The sequence below is a fragment of the Pseudopipra pipra genome, chromosome 7 (genome assembly GCF_036250125.1).
Source record: "Pseudopipra pipra isolate bDixPip1 chromosome 7, bDixPip1.hap1, whole genome shotgun sequence".
NCBI classification, from domain to species: domain Eukaryota; kingdom Metazoa; phylum Chordata; class Aves; order Passeriformes; family Pipridae; genus Pseudopipra; species Pseudopipra pipra.
In genome coordinates this window covers 12,471,118-12,489,781 of record NC_087555.1, presented here as the reverse complement: position 1 = coordinate 12,489,781, position 18,664 = coordinate 12,471,118, and the positions used below count along the sequence as shown (strand labels likewise).

The following is an 18,664-nucleotide window of genomic DNA, read 5'->3' as shown; positions in this document are numbered from 1 at the left end:
CAGCCATTTGCAACCTTCCCATTGCCAAGTAACCAGTAATCATTTCCACCACTGTTTGCCAAATGGTATCTGATGCCTGAGTTTGCTTGCTCTGCTTTAGTTTGTTGTACAATCACAGGGTTAACACCATGCCTCCATCAGGAGGGCCCTCCTCTATCCTGGAGTGGGATTTTGCTGCTCCTCCAGTCCCAGCATAGCCCAGGGCAAGGGCATCCTGAGCAACAGGTTCTTCAGCAGCTCTGGCTGCCTTGGCACACCTCCCATAGAAGCCTGTGAATGGTGGCATTATGCAGGCTGAAGAGATACTAGAAAACCTCTAGATAAAAATGTTTTGTGCCCATCAGCAGTAGAAAAACATACAGAGAAAAACGATCTTGCTTTCTCCTTCCTTGCTGTACTATCCCCTCTGGGGAATTTTTCTCTTTAGTGGGTAGCTGTGCAGTCATCAGGTAACCTCAAAGAATCTCCCTGGCCTTCAAGAGAAAAGAATATTTTTTTTTTTTTAAGCAGAGTTGTTTCTTAATGAATCTTAGATTGGCTAATCTTGAACTAATTTTCAATTCTTATAAATATTTTAAAATAACATTGTCAACATTCCAACAGCCAAGTCAGTCCTACAGTGTGAGTTACTACTGTCAGGTTGTTGAACAACATTTATAAATTTAAGAATAACTACAAATTTCTTAGTTAAGTGTAAATGAACACCTCAATGGAATGGTAAGATGCAGCTCAAAACAGTATGAGTGAGTAAAACACTGCATGTGACAGCCAGTCATTTCCCAGCAAGGACAGTTTTACTATCTTTTGCTTGTAAATCTACATAAAGAGAAAAGCAGAAAAAAACCCCATAATGACAAAAAGCCCAGACAGCTCCCAAACCCCCACAAACGTGTTATTTCTATCCACCCTTATCTGCTTTGTACAACAATAACTTTTGTAATGTTGTCAGATTATCAATCTTTCTTAAATAGAACAAAAAGGCTATGTCACTTATCTGCTCAGCTTTAAAACCTTCCAAAGCTTAAAAAAACTCTTATTAACTCACTAATTTTATCAATCCATCTTTTTTCTTCGGTTATATGTCATCTTTACTCTTTTACACCATACTTACTTTTAAACACCTAGATAAGAAGCCAAAGCCAGATAGGACCTCTCAAGGCATTTGCAGGGTTTACATTTCCTCTTTTATCTACTTCTAAGTAATTAATACATATTTTATATATACATACGCACAAAAGTCATATTTCTCTTGGTATTATTTGGAGATGCATTTTAACTAAGTCACCAAAAGACACATCAGTGTGGGTCAATAAAAGTAATCACTGACCTTTAAGCAAGGCACTGCTGAAACAAGGATATAAAATCTATAGAAGTTTCCTTTCATGCTTTCTTCCATGAATTTACAGCCCTGGCTGAAACAACCACGATTTCTTACAATTAGAACATTCAATATGAAAGTTTATTTGATATTACAGCTCCTATCAACAGTTCCAGATGCAATACAGTGCAGAAACAAATTTTTCTGAAGTAAGACTTTCTTGGTCTGAAACTTAACAATCCCTCCCCCAAATCAGTGGACTCTGCTTTTATTATTTACAATGCCCGGACACCTGCCATACAGCTTCTGTATTTTTTCACCATGTCACTGTATAAACTCACTTTAAACATTCATAACAACCACTCAAGAATCTCATTTTAGTTTTCAGAATCATCACCAATATTTGGGCTTTTCTTTAGTGACAAATACGAAATGAATTAAAAACAAATTGTCCAACACTGGCTTCAAATCTCAGACTGGAAGTGCTGGTATCTCAGTATTATTCCTAAACTAATGTCTAACATAAAAAGCTAATGGCATAATGAGCAGAATTAGCTGCAGACTCTAGAAAATCCAATGATTAAGGAGTTGACTGTGGAGACAAATTCTACCTACACTTGCACACAGAAGATATTGGCAGAGCTTCCTCAGGTTACGTTACTGTAACTGAAAGCAAGGTTAGTGCAGTGCTTCTTTCACTGCTAAGTACAGGTGAGGATTTTCTTTCCAGCTTCAACTTAGGCTCCCTGATCTAGTCAAAATCTGCCACAACAAAAAATTAAAACCAAGAGAAACCACTGGAAGGCCCAAAACACCTTAACAGTCAATATCTTGTCCCAGCTGGATGGGAAAGGAGAGCACTGTTCCCAGGGCTACCGACTCTACAAGCAACAGTACGAAGAAACCATTTAGAAGACAACCCAGCACATACACTCTTCTATCTTGAAACATTTTGCCAGTTATTCTGATAGCAGTCAGCATTTTACTGAAGTCCACCAATCCCATCACAAACAAATATGACAGCAAACAGCATAAGTTTTTTTTTTCCTTTTCTTTTTTTAAATCAGAAAAAGAAACAAAGCATGACTCTTTAACAGAGACAACCTCCTCCTGGCTGGGGAGCAGCTGGTAACCAACAAGCCACCATTCCCAGAAGCATCCTGACCTCATCATCAAGCAAGAGCTTATTTTTGGGCTCCAAAAACCCAAGTATAACATCCCTTGTGTACGGAGAGAATTTTGTCAAAGGTACACACAAATAATTGGGAATGTCTTTCAGAGCACACCGTGAAGGGGAATGCTTCTAGCACTCGGTTAGATGTGAGTCATCTGGCTGAACCCAGCCCTGCACGTGGGATACTCCCTGCAGGCACTTCTACACATTAGGCATTTCTCTCTCTTTTCTCAGGCATCACTGCCATAATAGTTTCCAAGCACTTATACAGTATCTTTGATAAACTAAGTTTTTAAAATTAAGCTTCCATATTGCTGCACATGGAGATTGTTCAACTGCTGCCTTCCTAGCCTTCTCCAGGAATGACACAGAATGAAGAATATTAACAGTGCTAATGGCATCAGGAAGAACAGTGTTTTTCCTTCAAATTAACTCGTCCACCCTAAATGCAAGCTTGTAATATTAATTAATGCAAAAGTATTCCAATCTGTGCCTATGCTTGAAAAAGCTTCTTTTATTTCTTTGTAATTTAACTTTCAAAAATTAAAGCCTCTTTTTCATGCTTCCTGTTTCCATACTTTAAAATTAGCATTTATCCTATGATGAAAGAACATTCTGAGAAAACAGACAAAACCAGGTAACAGCAGCCAATGGCAAAAGAGTCTGTAAATATACGGAACTCCTTTCTGGGAGCCAGAGAGGGGATGTGTGACTCTTCTAGCTTCCTTTCCCATCAGCAAATACTGTGAAACCTGCAGACAACCATCCCCTCAGTTCCCCCACACCCCCCATATATCTTCCCTCCCTTGCCAGTCTGGGTAAAGCATCAACTAACTCACCACCACCACCATTACTGTGTCAGTTCAAGCACTGACGTCCATGCTGTGAAGGTAAAATATTCCAGCCCGGCTGACAAACTGTGAGGAGCCCACGCACAGTTTTTGTATTTCCTACTTCACTGTTCAGCACATTGTTGCTCTGATACTAGCACTGAAATCAGAACGTATGAAGAGAATGGAAAATGAGGAGAAGGGAGGGTAGTCTCCTCCTCATAACAGCTGCAAGCTGTCCAGAAAAGTTCTCTCTGCTACCACAGCAAAGGTTTTACATCGTGATGGCCAAAGAGCTCCCTGGGACACTACAGAGATCACTGTTGTGATGATACATCTTAAGACAGCCACGAGAAAAGGCAGCAAGTGTTAACCAAGTTGAAAAACTAGGAATCCCAAGGGGAAAAATTTGACTGTGTAATTAAAGGCTGTATCCCAACATAAACACACAAAAGGATATGGCCTTGAAACTGTGCAAGCAATGACATTGTTTCCTTTCAATATTTAAACATTTGAATATGAAACCTTAGGCTTCAGAATGTTGTTTCAAAGCTATATATTTACATGGTGGTGATCATATAATAAAGGACATTTGCACATAAATTTCCACCAGATCTCTATATTGCTATTAAAGCTTTTTATTCCATTTTCAGAAATCTGCCTACTCTTCATGTAAATGACTCACAGCTGTGTATCTGTCACACAGTAGTAAATAATTCTAGAAAATATATGTGTGTATTTAAGTTTAGAGAAGCATTGTATAAAAACATTTTAGAGAAACATACAATTATTCTATATAATTAAAATCAGTTTTGAAAATAACTACCTATGTTCCAACAGAATTTGTGGTAGCTGTGTATCAGAAACCAAGTGGTCTTACAGCTGATATGTACCAAAATACTAATGTTTATTTAATTTGCCAAATCACAAGTAAGTAGCAGTGTTAGTCTCGAACAAGCAAGGAAAACACCATCCTTTAACCTTCACAGCACAACAGTAACATCTGATTTTTCAAAACAACTGCAGCTGTATGGACTCTGATCAAAGCCAGCAAGATTACACAGAGACTCAAAGATCTGCCCATACAGATCACTTTAAAAAGAAGCAGAGTCTTCACGCCATTCTACAACTATTTCTTTGATGTGATAGATTCAATATGTTCATTGCCAATCTGTTGCAGAAGTTGCTCTTCCATTAAGGAATCTTAATGATACTGAGGATGAGATCAGAAGGATGAGGAAAAGCTTATGGTTCAGTCACCAATGCAGCATGAGACGGAAGGCTGCAGTGTGGGGGCAATGTGGCCTTCAGCTGCAGATGACTGCAAATATGCTCTGCAGATCAGAAAAGAGACCTTTCAAGTGTATTCAATTCATTTTGATTTTAAAGTCACATTGCTTTTCACAGTGGCCCTGCATGACTTTCATGACAGTGGTAAGATCGTGGTCCTTTGAAAAAACATACATTTAGCAATCTTTTCCAAAGGCCCACAGATCTCAATCACAATCTGTTTATCTCTTTCGTCTACACAAAGCTTATATTAAACATGTTCTAGGAATCCTCTACAACATGTAGAATATGCATTCCTAACTGCATTCTAGCAGCACATTCCAACCAAACCAAAACACTTCATCAAGTCTTTTTCTCTCTTCTTTTCTGCACAGTAATCAACGTTTCTTTCCAAACAACTGACTACTGCCTCATTTCTGAACCTCTGTCCCGCAGCAAGAGAGTTCAGTCTTCATCACATTAGAGCAACTGACAAGAAAGCCTCCAATATAAACATTATACCAAAATGACTCCGACTATTTTATGTAAATCCTAAATTTATTCAGCACAGGGAAGAAAATGTGAAAGAAAAAAAAATAAGCTGATAACTTGTAACAAAAAACTATGTTGGTAGGCTAACAGTATCTGAAAAGATACCAAAAGATATCCAAAAAGATAGTGTCTACAAAAATATCATGGGCATAGATCAGACTATCATATAGTTCAAGAATCCCATCACATGGCCTTCTACACCAATTTAACTAAATGCATTTAAATCTACAGTTTAGTTAAGCTGGAACTACAAGGTTGGAATACCTTAAAAGTTGTGTTCTACAGTCCTTTACAATGAAATCCAGCAGGAGCTATTGCCAGTTTTCCATTAAACCTCTGCATTGCTAAGAAGGATGAAAAGAATAAAGATAGCATTTCCTAAACATCTTTATTCCTTAAACTTCTTTATCTAACGTTTGACAGGTGCATGTTTTAAAACAGCTATTATCCTAATTCTGATTTATGAGCCTGTGCATGAGAAATAAGGCTGCATCCTTCTGTAAGTACTTGACAAATAATTAATAAAATTAAAATCCATGCCCAAATTTTGTAACAGAATTATAAAATGTAAGTATCTGATGCCTATCAACGTGACCACCTTCAGTACTTTAACCAAAGTTAAGGTAATGAACACTATTTCACATGGAACTCTTGAAGGCACTTGAAGGCACAATGAAGTCAGCAAGATAACTTCTATGGAAGAGGACTGAGCACTTGGTGCTCACGTAGATGAAAAACACAACGGGAACTGCGTATTTTGTGGGAGATGGTGCAACATTCTTTAGCAGAATAATCCTGCCAACCAGTAACTCTAAGGCAATTTTCATTCATAATTGAAAATGGATGTTTTCCCCAGACTTAAGAGAAATCTCTGGGTTTAGTCTACTGGCTTGGATGAAACAGAAAATTTGCACTTGCTTCCAATCATTCCAGTATTTGAAGAAAAGATTTAAACAGTCACCAATATGCTTCCACTTTGCACTTAGCATCATCATATTTTATACTTTTTATATAAAATCCTATATACTTATTGTCATGGGGTGTCCTTTGTGACACATCTTTTCATGTTTTTCTCCACATCAGGAGAGCTAAAATTTTAATCCATTTTTCACATAATCGCATCACTGTGTGGAACCTGGACTGTAAGAAAGCACCAGTCTCTCGTGAGACTTGCAGTAACATCACAACCTGGCAACCATGCACCACAGATCCCATCTGCCTCCTCACTGAGTGCCTGAAAACATCATGCAGCTTGGGCTGTAAAATTTATTTCCCATAACATGCTCCAGAGAAATCCTGCTACAGCTAGAAGTCAGTCGTTCGTGATGGCAGCGTTTCAGTGGGCAGCTCTCTTTCAAAAATCTGCTGCTGGAAAATGCAATTTGCACTTGAGCTTTGTGTTGAAGAGGAGGGCTCCCTCGCTGTCCCTGAGTCAAGGCAGTCCAAGAGGTGTAATCCTTTCCAGCATCTCTGTCCTCCTCTGGTGAACTGGCTGCCCCCAAGCACCCAGTCTGGAGCCAGGCTGTGGGGATTAGATTGGCTTTTTTTGTTCATTTTGAATACTGAAGCTTGTACTGATACATGAAACTTAAAAATGAAGCATGAGTGGTAATTTCTTGGCAGGGAAGTGGGTTATGCAATCCCTACCTGCTCTTTCTTTGATGACTAGATACGAAGAGGTGAATTAGCAGCTTGTCACATTTGTACAGAAGGAATTCACAAGTTCGTAAAAACCCAACAAAACTTCCTGTTCTGCCTTTTTTTCTGTGAGTTCAGGGATCTTCAGTGTTATTTCTAACACTATTGAATAGACCCTCATAATCATGATGTATATAGAATAAATAGCAATTCAATCACAAAACTAAATTTAGATTATTTTCTCTGAAATTCCCTATATATCAACAAATATTTGATTACTAGAGAGGTAAGACAAATACCTTGCTTCCATAGGCAAACTACTTTTGAGTGCACCTCAACCTTGCCTTCAAGTGTAACTGAAAGCTTATTTGAGCACTTAACCACATACTGGGGACATCTTCCATACTGAAATAAAACAGTCAGAGAAATGTTTTTAATAAAAAGGCTGAGAACAACCTTTCCATTATTCCCTTATATTAATCTTGGACCAACAGGACTTACTGCTTATCAAACTGAACAGCAGCTTTACCATAATGGCACACTTCCAGCTTCTGTAAAACACTGGATCAAAAAATACATATGCTGCAATGGAAAAAAATGAGCACTTCGGAGAGCCTCTTTAAAGACATCTGAAGTTCTTTTAAATTCAACAGGCTCAATGGCTGCATATTTCATGTTTGTAACGTTCCCAGGCGCTAAAAATAGAGCCCAAAAAATTACATCAAAACACTGAAACACCTATTTTTGTATGGGTAAGCAAGCAACCAACCCCCCCTCATCTTTCAGAAAAGGCAGCTCTGATCCCATGCGCCCACATATTCCAAGTCTTCGAGAGCGCTGGAGCCCAGGAACGCTGTTCACCAGTCGGCCGTGCTCCCCTCGCTCCTACAAAGCCAGGTCCCCCCCTTGCCAGCCGTTTGCTCAGTGGGAAGGCTGAGCCAAGCCCAGGCAGTGTGGGATGTCCGGGCCTGTCCCAGCAGGCTCTTGCTGGGTGCACCCTGCAGGAACGGCGGGTGCCTGTTTACGGGCAGTGAGGCCGATGCTGCTCCTGCCCTGCCAGCTCCGCGCTCCCCTCCGCTGTGGGCAGGGACAACGAGCACTCATGTCCTCTCAATAATGTTGCACATCTCTGAGGTTCAGGAATACTCTTCTCCTGTCAACCTTAGCAACAGGCAACAAAGAATGAACTGATCTAATGGACATGATTGCACAGAGTGTTGATTTCAAAATCATTTCCCAAAGCATGCAGTGAAATCTGAATTATAGCAAAATTTTAGTCAGCCAGCCTGTTTCAAGTGTAAACCCAAGATCAATACAAACAGGGTGAGAACAAGTTCTGACAAAACCTTTCATTGCACTTTTGGTTTATGTCCTAGTACTTCAGATCTCATGCCCTAAATCAGCTTAATATTGTAATCCTCAACTGTAATCCTCAAGTGTAGCAAGTATTTTAGTACTAAACCTTAACTTTTCCTGCTTGTTTTAATTCAAGAACATTTTTTATACTTCCAGTACAACTCAGTATAGTGTACATTCTCATATGCAAAAGGGCTTGCAATTTTAAATTTGAAAGTCTATGTTACAGATCTGTGAGTTAAATCTGTCTGATATGTTAGAAACATTCACAATTACTAAAGACTGTGTTTGTCTGGCTAATGCCAATTCAAATAATGCCTGTGGTACTCCAAAAGGTATGCATCTGCTCCAGCTCTTTCTATCATGGTTTAGGAGAGGGTCTAACATGACAGTACATGTCCCATTTTCCCATTAATCCTCCCTCATTCTCTTTTATTTTCCCCAGTCATCATCTGTATATGGACATATAATTTCTAACTTTTACCAGATTCTTTTTCTAGGACTTCAAAAATATTTTAAAAGTCTTCTGTAAATATAAGATAACAACAATCGTTACATTTCTCTACCATGTGTCCATGCCAGGAGGAGGAGCGGAGGAGGGCAGCGGAGCAGCTGAACCTCTCCTGCCTCCTGCTGAAAGCCACCTTTCCTCCACAGCTGAGAGGCCTTAGCAATGGCTCCTTCCCTCTATCCTGTCCTTGCTTAAATAGAGATTCAGCTGCATTCCAGGCAGGAAGAACCTCTTCCTCAAAGACACTTCACAGGTACGAGATGCAGCGATTTGGAGACATCCTCAAGCAGAGCGAAATAAAGGACAGAAAAGGCTGTGGAAACCTGACAAGGCCAACAGAGACGAGAGGAGGCAGCAGGGCCAGCGCTGGGCAGGGCAGAAGCTGAAACAGTGAGAATGGCCCAGAGAGGAGAAAGGCTTTAACCTCAGGAGGACCCCAGCAAATCAATAGGCTCCACTAACACACAGCTTCTGTTTCCAAGGCACCAGCTGGAGCGACCTTCTTCAAACAGAAAACTGCATCCTGTATGAGGGCACACAAGTGTACGTCACATATGCGTAAACGACCTTTCTTTTTTCCTAAAGGAAAGAAAAAATTTCCAGAACTTGAATTATAAAACAAAAAGAAACTCAGATGGTGTTTCTGGCTCTGCTACTGAATAGCCTGATCTTAGGTAAGTTACTTTGCCTCTTTGTGCTTCATGTTAGCTAGTTATATAATGGGAAAAACAGTACCTTCCCTAACTTCAAAGGTTATTCTGATTACTTTATAATAACACGAAGATGAAAAAGGCAATAATGATAAATAGTAATCCTTAGTTTGCACTTATGCAAAATCCTTCTACAGATCTAAGTACTTGATTTCAGATGAAATACAGACATCGTTTGATGTTCGTTTCTCACAGCACAAGTGCCAGCTCAGGCATCCCTTGCCTCCTACTCCCAGGTGCCTGTTCCAGCCCAGCAGTGCCCCGACAGCTGTGCTGAACAACCGCGGTTATGCCGAGCAGGGAGCTGGGTACGGAAGCCAACGGGGAGACCATGGGAAGGGAGGAAGGACCATATCTAAGGCAACATCCCTGCCAAAATAAATATACATCAATCAAGTACAAAGGCTGGTATCAAAGCTATCAATTCGTGTTACAGCTGACTTCACTTGTATAACACGTTCTGTCTGCCCTACAGTAACAAACTTGTTTCAAACCAGGAATAAATATTTCAACACAAATCTGAATAGGTCAGAGGAGACATTTCATAATCCTATGAAAGTGACTTGCTAATGATGTTGGAATCTGCATGATTGCTAGATTAATTTCACAGATTGAATAAAACTTTTACATAGAGAGTGATACGGCTTCTGTAACTTTTCTACTTTATACATACATTCCACATAATGAAAAATTTTCTGAAATCAATCCCTGAACCTGTCACAGCCCTGAGCATCGGTTTCAGCTGTTTTAATGACACTGTACAATTAAACCGTAAGTCTGAGACTGATATGCTCATAAGACACTTATTTACACAGATACTGTTGAAATTAGAATGGAAAAAGCAACCTTTTAAAAAATTGAATACAAAGAAGTCTTCTGTCAATCCGATTTACTCAAATCCTGACTGTACCATGAAATCCTGTTAAATGAAAGGCAAAAACCTCAAGTCTCATTAAACAAGTAGAAACCTTTTTTTTGCAAAATAAAAAAATAAAGTTAAACTTGAAACTGACTTCTTCCTGACAGGTGTTCCTGCTTTAACCCATCACAAAGTACATGCAGCCATAGCCGAGGTTTTCAAGTGGTTCTGCTGTTTTCCAAATGGACACCATCAAAACATTTCTACACTTCAGTGAAGACACTTAATATACACTCGTTTGGTTGCTCAAAATTTAAGACATCCTCGATCACTATAAGCTCCATCAAAGTGAAAATGCGTAACCAGGACAAAAATGAGAATTTATGATTGACGATTAACTTTTTGCTTTCAGCCTGAACTATGGTTTGGTGGTTGGTTGTTTCCTGGGGTTTTTTTGCTTGTTTTCCTTGCTTATTCCTTCTAACAATTGACAGGTAATCACACCAGTTATGCCTCTGAGCAGGTACTGTCCTATTACTGTTTTAGACAGGAGTTCTGTTTCCCAATCTATCCTTTCAAAAAGGAAATCCAAGTGTTCTCTGAGTTCCATGATGCTTACAAAATACACTTTCTATTTTTCTTCCTTAACTTCCCTTTGCTTAAAGGTTTCAAATCCAGGAGAGGTCTGTCAGGAGCCCAGTTCACTGAAATAATATAGCAAGTTGTCAAGTACTTGAGCACATTTCTACCAAACAATCAAAACACAGTTACATTACAGCTGGAAGATGACGGCATTTGCAAGAACATATTTGCTTCTCAGAGGAAAAAGCCTTGCTCTTAACAGCACCTACCTGGTAACTGTTTCATTTTATAACCACCTAGAAGCCTGCCTTCTAATCTCATTTCAAGGGCTCCATCATACCACAAGCCAGCATTGTGCCAACAGCACTTTGGGGAATAAGACACTGCTACTGACATAACCCATTACAATGATTACAAATACATTAAGGCAGTGAAGAAATTCATGTCATACTTCTGTCATCACTGTGGCCCTGGGTGTGCTAAGCTACTCATCAGGTTGTGCTTAAGCAGAAATTCTAAATTCCTAAAAAGTGGTAATTTTAATTCTTATACAGGCTGCTAGAAGAAACTCCGAATTTACCAGTTTATGTTCAAATATCAACTTATAAATTCACATGTAAAGTGTGCAGGCATAAAATGCACATATCTTTGATGAACATTTAGGTGACATATGACCTCAGCTAATTAAATACTTAGTGCTGTGCTCCCTCATATTATAGGAAACTTCTGTTCCACAGCAAGCACAGCATGGTGACAGACAGACTCTTCCTAAATGTAGGACTGTGCTCACCTCCACTCCCTGCTCTGAGTAGTCTCCTACAGATTACACACTAGCTCAGTGTAGGATCAAGGTCAGCAGAGTTGGGAGAACCTGTTCAGACTGATATCTTTAGTACCTTATTTCACTTGGTTTATTCTGGACTATGTAGTGAAATTAAGGATTCACAATTTATGAGTCTTCCCCCATTAGCAATATTTAATTATTATTGTTTTCATAGCAGGTATTTAACACTCCAAGACTATTACGAAAATTTTCTCCCCACAGCAGAGTTTGATGTTTTCAGTTTTAATTAAAATAACATAAAAAAAATCCTCCATGAAAAAAAAATCCGACTCGAAACAAAAAAACCCCAAAATTCCCAAAAACATTTAACTGTATAAACCCAGGAAAACTAATGTTAGCATACCTGGGCTATACACTGAAATCTTAAATTAGTTTAAAACCTTTTCCTTTATGCATCCTCTCCCACTGTTATTACTCACTAACTATCCCCTTAGTGCTGGACAGAAGTTGTCTCCTATCTAACCCTCCAAAGCTGAGCAGGGTCAGCCCACACCTCCCTTGGCTCTCCCCCTGCGCCTGTAGGAGCACTGCTGGCAGGAGCTCTGAGGCCTGGGAACAGCATCCCTCCCGGAGTGCCTGGCACAGCCCTCGGAGATGTGTAATGCTTTTGGTTTACAGTCTGTGTTTATTCCACCCCCACACGTTTTTAGTTTGCTCCGAAGATGCTGTGAATGGCTCCACAGCTGGGAGTGTCTAACGCAGGTGTGTGCAGGGCTCTGCTCCCCCAAACCCACGTGTGGTGGGGGGCACGGCCCACCTTCCCCTGCACAGGTAACAAGTGCACCATCCATCTGCTAACAGTGCTGATAGAGGCAGAGGAACTCACATTACTCTTCAGAGTCATTAAAAAAACTTTTCAAACAACAGCTCGAGTGTCTTCTGTATGTTCATCTATTACTGATTCCTGTGGCTTTACATGCTTTATTTTGCAGTAAGTTTTCACCAAGTGTTCTCTGCTTTCCCACAGCATTGTGGAGCAGCAGTGTCTGGACCTGCATTCAAAGGAAGAACGTGGCTCTGTGTAATTCACTGTGGCTCAGACAGCATCATCCATTTTGCCTTACTCACTGCAATTTTATCCTCAGAGAATAGAAATGGAGGAAAACAGAACAGCAGTTAGAATATAACCAATTTGTATTTGCTGCAGTTTGGATGTCTACCTGTCACGAGTTCATGTTGGTGTGAATGTGGGTACTTTCTCCGTGCCTGTGGGTTATTTTGTCTGTTTTTTCTGCTGGGGGATGGTTTTGGGTTTTGCTTCTTTTTGAAGTTTTTGTGTGTGTGTTGTTTCAGTTTTAGTTTTTTTTAAACAGTAAAACCTCCCAGGTCAAAAGAATACACGTATAAAAATTGTGTTTGTGTTTTACAACATTTGTACTAATTCATTGGGGTTTAAAATTCTATTTGTGCATCCCACATTGCTACTTTTAGAGTGAGTTAATGCTTTAATAGGAGAAAGAGAACTATGACCAAGCAACGGTGATCTCAGTGGTTCCATATAGATGGTCCAGCTGTCTAGAGCACATATCAGCTGGGTATTCCTTCAGACAAACACATCCAGATTGACAGACAGGGCTCTGAACCATCACTCAAAGATAAATAGAAGTATTTTTATTTGGCATAGAAAAAAAAATCACTTTCACTTCAACAGCTCCAACACACTTATTTCCCAACACACAGCATTACAAAAGTGAGAAGTGTTTTTATACAGGAGGCAAGGATACCTTACACTCCTGCTCAAAGTATATATAGTTTTGAAGTCAATATGAATGTCTGAAAAGGGAATTTTTTGCAAGTCTCAGACTAGCAGTTTCTAAATGAGCCTCATGCCGCCAGTCTAAAGGAAGGCAAAAATCCAGGCCAAAGTCAAAAGCTGTCTAATATCACTCATAGAGATTTCACAAACTTTTAGGAGATAATTGGCCTAATGCCAAGAAACATATATGCAGTATTTTGTAGGCTCAACCTTTAAAACAAATGCACAAAACTGTAGTGCTTAAACACTGAATCCACCTCACTGAAACCTTCAAAGGAATTTAAAAGAGCTGGATCACAATCTCCTATCTCTCTGCAACTTGGTACTGATGTCTTAGAAAAAGTCCTTCCTCAGACTTCTCAGAAAATATCAGATCTACCTTTCTACTCTAAAGGAAGGAAAAAATGCTAAAGTTCCATTAAAAAAAGAAAAGAAAAGCTAAGGCAATAGAAAGTCTTCACGCTTCTCTCAGTATCTTTCCTTGCCCTTAGAGATTGAATTCTTAACTTCTCCCCTCTAGACGTATCTATACAGCTAATGTTTAGAAGTGTACTACACAAATAAACTGAAATAAGGTAAAACTCAGTAAGTCAGATTTTAAGACTAATTAATATATTGATTTCTTTCAAATTAATAAATGTGTTACAGAATATACATCTTTTGGGATACATCTAGTATCCCAAAAATAAAACACTCATAAACAAACCAGACTTCTGAGAAAGAAATGTATGGACTATTTACATGAATCTGATGATGTTTGGTTTTTAGAAAGATCAACATCTATTCTGATATTGAAAACATGGAAGCTAAAAAACAACAACAAAAACCCCGCAGATTTCTAACAGCTGACACGAAAAATCAGACTTCCTATCACAAAATTCAGTCCTAATGAGAACTGCAACAGGGAAAGTCTCTGTCACACAAAAACAGGCACAACACTCGGTCTCCCAACTCCTATGCTTACGTATTAGTGTCCATAGCAACACCGCACCATTCATTTTATTTATTAAATACAAAACAGCAAAAATAATCATGGTGAATGGTATACATCAACAGCTATTTCAACACATAAGGAAGGAACATTCCCAAACCTACCATGGAAAAAGAACAAAACTGCAATGTGACTGGGAAGAGTAACACCACAAAATATCCAGATAAAATGAAAAGACACAAAGAAATACTATACAGAAGTAGTTGTGGATTGAGGAACTCTACTCTTTATACTTCATATAAGTCTCCTTATAACTTTTTCACAAATTCCCCTCACCCTAATCTGCCCTACTAGCAACAGTAAGCTTTCTTGGTTACACAACCAACACGAATGTAAATAGGTTTTTGGTATCGACCTGAATCCCTACTTTGCAAAGAAGTACAATTACATTCATGGGAATCTTCACCGAGATTTTAGTGAATATACTTTCATCATGTCTCCCATTTGGACAGCAACAATAGCAGTTATTCCATCCTGGAAGGGATAGCTTTGAAAACACCTGCAGTTGGTGCATAATCGGGGGTCTGACCAGGAGCACACTGACGTGATGTTTTCCTGTGTGTGTGGGTTCCCCTGGATCCTCTGCCAACTCCTTGTTTTTCAAGCACACGGGTTCTGTTACCCAGAAAGCCAAAAGGTCACCTCAGGCGACTCCGAAACAGCCCTGACAGCTCAATTCTTCAGAACTAATGGAGATGTGTATAGCCAGGATGACACAGATCCCAGTTACGAAACTTCACATTCAGCATTCAAGAGTTAGTCACAAGTTTACAATCCAAACAACTGAGGCACTTACCTGCATCTGCCATTCACTTGATTAATACAAAGAACATTAGCCTTCCTTTGTAAGGGAAACAAATTTAAAACCCTCATCCCCAGTGTCCATCCACAAGCAGATATTTTGTCTAATACAATGGAGGGAAAGGACAAACTATAGCTTCTATCCAGTACAGCTCCTAACTCTTCTAACACTACCAACAGAAGATGCTCCAACAGCACAGTTGTGAAAGAAATCAAATCACATAAAGAACAGTCACTTAGTGCATACAGACAAAGATAAGCACAGACAGTCCCGAGTTCAGGCTTTGACTACAGCGCCTGCAAGTCAGATCCAACCAGGCAGGGTGCTGCCCTGCAGCTTTTGCTCCCTGGCTCTGGGGGAACGTGGCTATCTCTGCTCACTGCCTGCTCTGCACCAGCCTCTGCAGGAGCCACCTGACAGCTAACCTACATAATTCTTGCTCTTTAAATGCTTTGTTTAAAAGTAATTCCTCAAGTGTCCTTAGAAACAACTTACCACACTGTTAAAAAACAAATGTTTTATTTACTTACAGCTCCTAGCATTGTACCAGATTGAAGTATCATTAGCATTTTACCTCCAGAGAGCATCCTCTCTGAGGATGCACCATATGCTACATCATAAAGAAAGCAGCCAGAAATCAATGTTAAGTATCGCATTGGATTTTCTGGATCACAATGTTTTTCAGATAAATAAAAAAAAAAATTATCAAAAATGCTCAATAAGGAACTGTGATTAATGACCAACTGTAAAGAGTCAAGATATTTTAATAGTCTGTCTGGACTTTCAGTCTCCTCTGAGGAGGCTGGGTCCCATTGTGCTGACCTATAGATGCAACTCAGGTATCACTGCAAAGCAGTCGGGCTAATGGGCTGTTTTAAGGGTATGTCAAGTGCCAAAACCCTAAAGCTTTCTTTATAAATTGTATCTGTTCTAAAATCAAGGGGGTAAAATGCATTCAACAAAACCACGATACAGGATTAGATTTTTGTCAGCAAACTTAGCACACAGGACAGAAACAAGAGAGGCTTATGGAAAAAGTCTAATTAAGAAGCAAGAAAAATACATGAAAGGTTTTCCATGATCTAAACACTATTCTGCACAGATGAGCCTAATAGCACTGAACAGCAAATAACAGACCTGATAGTTATAAGTGATCTTGTATTTTACATTTAACAGCTCCAGTCCCACGTCTGCCTCTTACTATGTCAGTAGTCTGTGGACAAAGACTGCTACTGTACTGGCCATGAGGTGGGGATTTATTAGTAGTAGCTGGCAACACCTACCAGTGCTTTATAACCACACTTCGCAGAGCTCTCGTTCCTTTAACTCCATTCATTTCAGAATTGCTAAGGAAATCCAGAGTAAAGCCATGCTAAAAATCAAATAGGAGGAATGCTCCTTGGGTAACATCACAGGACAAAGGGGGTTACGAGAAACAGTGTTCTCAGCAAGCCCAGCAGCTCCAGCCTGCCCAGAGAGATACAACTGCAGCATTTTGAAGCTAATGCCCTCTGTCAGGAGCTGCAGCCGGGGAGCAGCCTGTGCACAGCCATTTCTGCCACTCTGGCTCAACACAAGGAGCCTTGAGCATGACAAGACAGGGAAAGCAGGACGTCAACAAAGCCGGTGAGGAAATAAACGTTGTTTGGAAAAGCACAGGGACACAGACAAGTATAACATCCACAAAACATAAATAGCGTTTTAATTTTGCTTGTCAATGACTTGAGCGTAAAGTATCCTGGCTAACTCACTCAGTATACTGTGCTGAGTTACCTAAACAAATTCACAAGTCTTTAAAGTGGTGTAGCTTCCACAGTGCTGTAGTTTTAACTCTCTCTGAAGTGTTAAAAGCTACAGCACCCAGTCTTGAAATTTTTGGGGAATAGATATTAGAAGCCTATTACTACTACTACACCATCAGAAAGCCTGTTGATCTACAGTTGTTGATAATGTCACCCAAATGTGCACTGATATGTCAATCTGCCTTCCAGAGAGCTCCTATCTACTTCTCAAATTATTTGTGTTGTTAAATAGCACTGTAGAGTTTGTTTAGAATAATGTTGATATTGTATACATGTATTACATTGCATATTGCAGCATCTGAATCAAGACATAAAAAGTACAGCATCCTTGTCCGTTCTCCATTTTGCCTTGAGATGGAGCAAAACAATTTCTTTCTGCTCCCTTTTTCATTTACAGTCCAGTTTTCCACCAATGCATTGTTTGATGCAAAGAGTATTGTTGTTAGGAGTCTCATCTGCTTTTACCTTGAGTGTATAAGGCATTCACAATAAAGCCTCAATGTACACTGTCACAAAAGACATCTACTAACTATGACATTGAATTTATTATACCACAACATAAAAAAGTCTGACAATACTCAACATTCCCCGTAAATGGAAAAAATATATTTACTATATTTGTATTACCCAAAGATATTTGCAGTTCTTTAAACTGTGCATAAAACATAAGCAACTAATTTCCAGTCAAGATGCAAATTAGCACCTCAGGAACTGTACATGATAAAAGAACTGTGAATCACCTATTTACAGACATCAGTTAGCTTAAAATGTACATTTTCACTATTACTGAAGGTGTCAAAAAAACAGCGATTGCATTTCAAAAAATTTGTTTCCCTTCTTCATTTTAGACCTTAACTGTGAATAAAATAGTTGCTGTGTAGTACTAGAAATACGCAGGACACTTGGAAGACGACAGAGATGAAGATCAGACAGTTATATCAAATGAATAAGCCAGAAGTTATTCTCACATCTACTTGAAGAATAGAGACCTCTGAAAGAAAGCACTTCACAAACATCCTATATTGCAACGTCGAGATAAAGACAAAAATGCCACCTTGCATTCAAAAAGCTTTTTTTTTTGAGATGTCAGCAGATTTTAAAAAGAACTTTGCAAATTCCTTGTTCTCAGACCTATGGGTCATAACACAGTACTAATTACTGCGGGCACAGCCCTGTGGTGACCTGGTACAGCTCTCCTAGTTTGACAAAGCAATAGGGAACATACTCATAAAAGGAAAAAAAAAAAGAAGAAAAAAAAAGGGGGGGGTTGGAGCTTTTTTTTTTTTGTAAAAATAATATTTGAATTGTTTCTCCTTTTTCAAATAAACATGTTTGCTTTTCTAACACAGCTTTCAGCATTTTACGGGTTTGGTGCATAACAGAAATTTAAAAACATTTTCAAAATATTTCAATGCCAGAGCAAGTAAAACACTCCAATTTCATCTTCCTGATTAAATGCTTCTGTAAGAGAAAAAATTTACACGTACAGTTTTCTAAGGAGGCTTTGCCTTCACAGCTAATATTTCATATTCAGACTCCAATTTCACATCAAAGCTTTACTTTTAAATTCAGTAAAGATGCAAGTTTAATCTCGGGAGACTATGATGTCTCAGAAGTTAAAACAGTAAGTGCTGCTACCGACAATCTTTAAGAGATTGGGCTTTGATAGA

At 39.2% G+C, this 18,664-nt stretch overlaps 1 protein-coding gene and 1 long non-coding RNA gene across 4 annotated transcripts in view; one reads left to right on the top strand and one right to left on the bottom strand.

The window, feature by feature from the left end:
* BMPR2 (bone morphogenetic protein receptor type 2) overlaps positions 1-18,664 on the bottom strand; it is a 107,432-nt gene that overhangs the window by 28,857 nt on the left and 59,911 nt on the right. The gene's annotated exons all lie outside the window — the stretch shown is intronic.
* On the top strand, positions 8,731-12,979 carry LOC135417045 (uncharacterized). Its single transcript, XR_010431878.1, has 2 exons — positions 8,731-9,322; positions 9,595-12,979. It is a non-coding gene; the product is annotated as an uncharacterized LOC135417045 (long non-coding RNA).